Genomic DNA, 7,182 nt, shown 5'->3' on the forward strand with positions numbered 1-7,182 from the left:
TGGGGTGTGCAATATATTGTTGCTCTCTTATCCTAAGGTACATGCATAGACATACACTAGTAATGTAGTAAAAGAGGTTATAAGAGATAAGTGATTTGACCATGTGGACAAATCTAACTAAAACTAACATGACAAAATCATTACACAACACATATAAGAGTTTAATTGAAATAAGATCTAAAATATACCTAAGTAAATTTTGCATAGTTAGCTCAAACTTTTCATTATGATAAGTACTCTTACACACTAGATTACAATTAATCAGTTATCCTCACAAAGGATGATAAATTTTAATGAGCTCTTTAATACTATTTTAGCAAAATATTTACTTAAATAGATTTTTTAAACCAAACATGCTTGGTACCTTTTGTAAAAAAATAAAAAACTAAAGACATAGTTTCTTTGAGTAATATCACCAAAGAAAGAAAATATCACAAATGCTAATGGAAGTAACTTCTCAAGAAAAAAAATCAAAATTACATCAATGTGTATTCCTTAATGAAAGGAGAAGGAACAGAGTTCACCTGAAGTAGCCTTTAATTTCTCTTTCATAATTAGACTTGCTATATCTTGGCTTGATTCTTCTATGCCCTTAAGTGGTACTTAAAGAACTTGAACTTTAGTAGGAGGAACCTCTTGGGAGTTTTAATTTTGTTTGGCACTCTTATGGACCCTTCACAGTTGTGCTTCAACCTCTCTTTGCTCTTGAGTGTTGTAAACCACTGCATAGACATACACTAGTGATGTAGTAAAAGAGGTTATAAGAGATAAGTGATTTGGCCATGTGGACAAATCTAACTAAAACTAACATGACAAAATCATTACACAACACATATAAGAGTTTAATTGAAATAAGATCTAAAATATACCTAAGTAAATTTTGCATAGCTAGCTCAAACTTTTCATTATGATAAGTACTCTTACACACTAGATTACAATTAATCAGTTATCCTCACAAAGGATGATAAATTTTAATGAGCTCTTTAATACTATTTTAGCAAAATATTTACTTAAATAGATTTTTTAAACCAAACATGCTTGGTACCTTTTGTAAAAAAATAAAAAACTAAAGACATAGTTTCTTTAAGTAATATTACCAAAGAAAGAAAATATCACAAATGCTAATGGAAATAACTTCTCAAGAAAAAAAATCAAAATTACATCAATGTGTATTCCTTAATGAAAGGAGAAGGAACAGAGTTCACCTGAAGTAGCCTTTAATTTCTCTTTCATAATTAGACTTGCTATATCTTGGCTTGATTCTTCTATACCCTTAAGTGGTACTTAAAGAACTTGAACTTTAGTAGGAGGAACCTCTTGGGAGTTTTAATTTTGTTTGGCACTCTTATGGACCCTTCACAGTTGTGCTTCGGCCTCTCTTTGCTCTTGAGTGTTGCAAACCACTGCAATAGTATTCATGTGATTTACCAATGCCACCTTAGATGCAAGTCCAGTTGTATATACATCAAATACAACCTCATGAGCATCATTGAATGCTTTGATTGTAGTTCCCATAACTTTCATTTTCTTTCTCAAAATGACCTTTGCAATCCTCTAGTCTTCTTCAAGATCTTCATCATTGCACTCCTTGTCCAAGCCTTCAAAGTTCAAAATGGAAGGCTTGTTGATATTGTTTATATATCGCTCAAAATTGATGAAGCTTTTCTCCATGGTCACTAATGTCAAAACTAAAAAAGAATCTATAGATCCAAAAGCAAAGGTTCTATCCATTGGTAGGAAGTCAACACTACCAACTAGCATGTGATATTTGCAAGAATTGCTTTCAAGAGTATTTTTCAAAGCTTCCATTTTCTTTTGATCAATAAATGATAATAATATGAATTGTTTAGGTTCACATGTCATTTGTAGTAGAGTCGATACAACCTTTCCAAACTTTATAGAGTCCCATTTCATTCCCTCAACCCCATGTGTTGCATCTAGAATAACAACCCCAATGATAATTGGATTTCTATAAACATGATGTATAATATCAAAGGTTTCTAAATTGCATCTGACAACATATACATGCCAAGGCAAAGTAGTGCAGGATTGAAGAGGATTTTACTTTTTTCCAATTAAGAAGTTCACAATATCTTTTAATCCATTTGGTAGGGACCCTGCATCAGCCCCACGTGTGAGCTTCTTTGATACCCAATCATTGAAAATGCCTAAAATCTTTGTGTAGACTTCATCATTGATATCATAGTCATCAACAAGATCTTCCCAAGTCTTCATCATAGTGCTACTTTCTAGAACTGAGGCATTGAAAAGAGTGACTAATTTCTCCTTTAGGATCCTATCTTGCTTGATTTGCTTAGCCCTTGTTTCCATGTCAATCATATCTTCTTTATCTCATTTTTTTTCATAGAAAAAGGACATGACCTTCATTGATCTCCTCTTGTAGTGTAAGGATGTCTCCATCCTTTAGACCCATAAGGCAATGAAATGCAATAGGACAAGGTTGCCTTCCCTTCTTGCTCGAACTCTCCTCTTGGGATATAAGCGCACCTCTAGAGTATCTCTTCATGATTTTGATCCAACTATCAAATATTTCTTGGGTGCTAACAATCATATGGCAATCTCTAGATGCACAATTTTCTCCAATGTATGCCGCAAATCTCTGCAAAAAAAAAAATCAAAATAGTGAGCATAGAACAAAAGAAAGCGCATCACACTGATCTTCAAAAAAAGAGAAGGTAAGCCTATATATGATTACTTGCCATGGTACTCTTTGAGAGCTTGTCTTAGAAAGCCCTTGTCGAGGTTTTGGTGGAGAACCAAATGCTAGCCACCACTGATCTCTTAATTATTGAAGTTTCTCAACATAAGGAGCTTCATAACATTATGTGATTCCATATTTTTCATTCATGAAAGCTCAATGCACATTTCTGTAGGACAATCAACTAATATTCTAGCATTTCTCATAGTGTATAAATGCTTGGTTGTTAGACGACGTGTAGTATTACTTTGAATATATATATTTGCTACATGAATTGAGTGAAGCCTTGATATAATCCAATAACTATAAGTGTCTAACATATTAGCATCCACCTTATCACTATGCATGGGTCTCTTCTCATTGTTGTCTTGTACAAAAGGCATAAGATATGCTGATTATTGGAATCATGGGATTCTTTATGAAAGACGTGGCTAGCTTCTCTACATAATCCCAACACAATGACCTATAAGCACACAAAGGAGGTGCCTCATAGCGCCTATCAATGAGAATAGGAAATTATGTTGTTGGACCAAGTGAAAAGAATTTTTCAAACATGTGAAATCCTGATTCTTCCTTCCTTCCCTTCTTTTTAACTATCTCAAGAAAATCTAATGTTCTTTCTACTCCCTTGATCTCAAGAGAAATTATTGGCTTTGCACATGTAACTTCCAGCATGGAAGGTAAAGTGCCATCATTCTTAGTAGTGTTAGCAGCCATACTAACAACAAGAGTAGGTGATTTTGACTTTGAGCTTGTGGGATTCGGTGAATTATTTTCTTCTTGAGGAGCAGGTGAAGATCTCAAGTCTATTTGTTTATCTTGGAGCTTCATTCTTTTGTTAGGGCGATTACCTTTTCTTGATAGGAAAAGTAGCTTGCTATTTTGAACAGCTTGGAATGTTGATATAATGTCTTTTGTGCCCTTTACTGTAATACCCCATTGCACTCCGCATGGGAACTCCCCCCCTTTGACAATTAAAATTAATCAAATTTTTTTTCTTACACCCCCCTTGTCACATCGACAGCTGGCGAAGGGAGGGGGGAGACATCGTGATGATGATAGAAAGGAAGGAGAGATGGCGATGACATGGAGAAGAAGGAGACGTCAAAGAGGAAGAATGCGGTGATGATGACGACGTGGGAGAAGTAGGTGATGATAAAGATGATGGAGGAGGGAGGCCACATGCTTGCTACCCCCCCTCTCGACTACTCCGCCAGGCCAACAGACAATTGGTAGGAGGGGTGAATACCACCACCACCACACCCCCCCCCCCTCCCCCCCCCACCAATGGTAAGAGAAAAGGAAGGACGAAATGCATGGATGCTACATAGGAAGAGAGAGAGATAGAGAGAGAGAGAGAGAGAGGGGGGAGAAGAAATAATTCCAAGGAGTCTCCTTCTCTCCCCCTCCTTAGAGGGTGATCACACATAGTGTTCTTCTCCCCCTCCTTCCACTTGGTTATCCGTAGCCTAATTTTTTCCCCCAATTGGCCCCGCTATTCCAAAAAGAGGTAGTTGAAGTCTTGTGGGATTGCTTTTAAAGCGAAGAAGACCAGGAAATGGCCCCAAAGCAAAGAATGTTGAATGTAGGCAGAAATCCCATAATCCATAACAAAACCTCAGGCAAGGATGCCACTGTCAATCAAACTACTGCATTGGTTGTAAGTAATGTATTTCCAAATTTACGAATGCTTGCTTTGATTTCCACATGAGACGCATTAGACCCATACTATGCCGCACAAGGATGGTTTAATTGAAAGGATAAAGTTCATCCCAAATATTCAAAAGATGCAGTTTGCAAAGTACTCCCATTAAGAGAAGTAAAACCGTGACTAGATGTTATGCGATAAAATTCATGCATAGCATAAACAATGTATAAAGTTCCAAGGTATTGTTGATTTTCCCTTCTTGCAAATTAGTAGTAATGTTTTTCACCCCATTGAAGGTATGTTGTAGCCTGCACACTTGACGGATTGGATGATAGAAAGTCTAGCCTAAGTGAAATCCATTCCCAAAAACTCTAACATCTTTGCCCAAGCTCTCGCTAATATCTTGAACTGTTAGTTCATTGGGATCTTGATGTTGTGCATAGTTAACACAAATAACGATCATAAGGATTAAAATTAAGGTGCAGTGTGAGATCTATCCAATAGCTACTATGTTTATCAATCATATTTGGGGTTGAGCTAGATGCAACAACAACTCTAGGGCAAATGAAGAGCTCAAGGATTAGGAAACCCTAAGTCAAAAGAAAGACCGATGCTTTTGTACTTGTGTGGAAGAAGACTGGGTTATCGACAAATGTAAGTGATTAATAGAATGAACTTATGTATTGCACAGTGTTTGAAACCTTAACATATACCTTAGTTGAAAGAAGGTGTGTTAAGTAAATTTTACATGGAACCGCTCTTGATCCCAAGGGGGAGAGCAAATATACGATGGAAAGGTTATCACGACTATTCCTGCAATGTTTAGATAAAGATACCATTGTTTTTGTTGATTGATCAAACAACGTCCTAAATAGTTTTGCATTAAACTGATTGTTGCGATATGATTGGATGATTATTCCAAGTGCTTGTGTTTGACAGTAAATGCATGGCAGAGGTCTGTGATGAGAAGTTGCCATGGGAATAAAGAAATGTTTTCTTAAAGATAATATTAGGGATGAATGTCTTATTTATGCTTGATACTTAAATAAATGAATTAAGGAAATGATATTTTTCATGGGTGGATCATCCCCAGAATCACACAATCGATTAATCTGAGAGAGCACTCCTCGATTCATGGGCCGAAGATTGAGTGGTGAAAAGGCGAACCACGGAAATTGTGTTTCACTTCTAGGTCACTTGGGGTTAGGTGGAGCTCTAGACACCCCTTGCCTAGTCCGGAATGGAGTTGAAGACTGTCGTGAGCCCAACGTCTGTGTGGCGTTGGAAGATCCTATTCTAGATAAAGGATGGAAATTATGGTGCTATGTGAATGGGACCATGTACTTCTGTTGGGCAGAAGGGATATATAATTTCTCCTATATGGCCAGGAGTCAAAGATTAACTTGAAGATAAGTTAAGGAACTTGTTTTTCAAAAGGACTGCTGGCAGTCTTTTTGTGTTTGTGCCATAAGTTACGTGAACAAATCATGTTTTGTAAAAGGCTTAATTAAGGAAGTTGATTTTAAATATCACATATAAATGTGATAGGACCTAATTAGAAAACTAAAGCTAGTAAGGAAAGCGGGTGGGTGGAACACCTGACGGGGCCATCCTATGGTAGGGTGGTCCTAGAGAACCAAGAGGCTTCTCACAAGGTTTTACCGTCGTTCGTGACCTTTAGGTATGGTTAAGTTAGAACCTGATTCATGCCGTTTTAGGGGACCGGAATGGAACTATGCCCTATGGGTAGAGAGGTTGAGCAGCACATCCCTCTCATTTCCCATTCTCTTTGAACCAAGTGTGGCATGGGTCTACTTTGGCTTGGGTATCTCTATGTAAAGTAGGATCTCTAGGATCTGTGATGCTAGAATGCTGTTAGGAGACCTTGATCATTAGGGACCCAAGTTTCAGGTCGATCCTAGTGGGTTTTCCGCGAACATTCCATTGCAAGGCCGAATTGAGAAACCTTAGGCAATAAACCCCGTCACATTCCATGGGAGTGCCAGGAAGAGTCTTTGTAAAGTTACATGGTTGATGTTGAGTGTTGAAATGACTTGTTTTTTGGTTGATTTTTGTTGTTTTTGAGAGCTGAATGGTTGATTTTATGAGATGATTGATTGATTTGGAAGTGGTTTGAGAGTGTTTTGGATGATATTGATTGTGTTTTGGAAGATCATGATGTTTGTTGGTGGTTCTGTGATGTTCTGATAGGTTTTGATAGGTTCTGTATACCTTCTGTTTTGTTTTGTTTTGCTCTGTTTTGGTCTGTTTTGTTCTGATTGTCTTCTGTAAAGAGGGATGGAGTATTGATTGATGAAGAATGAGATATTGTGAAAGCTTATTGAATGGTTTGTGAGAGTTTGGAATGGTTTGAGAGTGAGTTATGTGGTTTTGATAACCTTCTGTAACCTTCTGTAGGTCTTCTGTAGAGCTTCTGCTTCTGTTCTGTAGCTGTTCTGGTACTGTTCTGTAGACTGTTCTGTATGCTTCTGTAAGTGTTCTGTGGAATGTATGTGTGACTTTGGAAAAGTTTTCTAGCCTTGGAAAGAGGTGAATACAAGTGCAAAAGAGCTGGAAGAAGTGGAAGAAGTAGCTGCTAAAGACTCAAGTGAAGACTAGAGTGAAGTGACAGTAGTGAGCTATGAAAGGACACAGTAGTGGCTCTGGTGACTCTTCATATCAGACATACCTCTTGGGAGGGGTATCCACGACCTAAGAAGAATTATTGAGAATGATTTTGAGAGATTGTAGTGAGGACATGATGTATTATTGATAGAGTGAGAGAGAGAGAGTCAGAGATAGCCAATTCTACTCA

At 37.4% G+C, this 7,182-nt stretch overlaps 1 pseudogene; it reads right to left on the reverse strand.

Moving 5' to 3' along the window:
- Positions 1-1,176: 1,176 nt before the first annotated feature.
- LOC148026326 (uncharacterized) lies at positions 1,177-2,572 on the reverse strand (annotated as a pseudogene).
- Between the last annotated feature and the right edge of the window lie 4,610 nt (positions 2,573-7,182).

The sequence above is a fragment of the Lygodium microphyllum genome, chromosome 13 (assembly GCF_053477565.2).
Source record: "Lygodium microphyllum isolate KBCC chromosome 13, Lygodium_microphyllum_v1.1.10, whole genome shotgun sequence".
NCBI classification, from domain to species: Eukaryota; Viridiplantae; Streptophyta; class Polypodiopsida; order Schizaeales; family Lygodiaceae; genus Lygodium; species Lygodium microphyllum.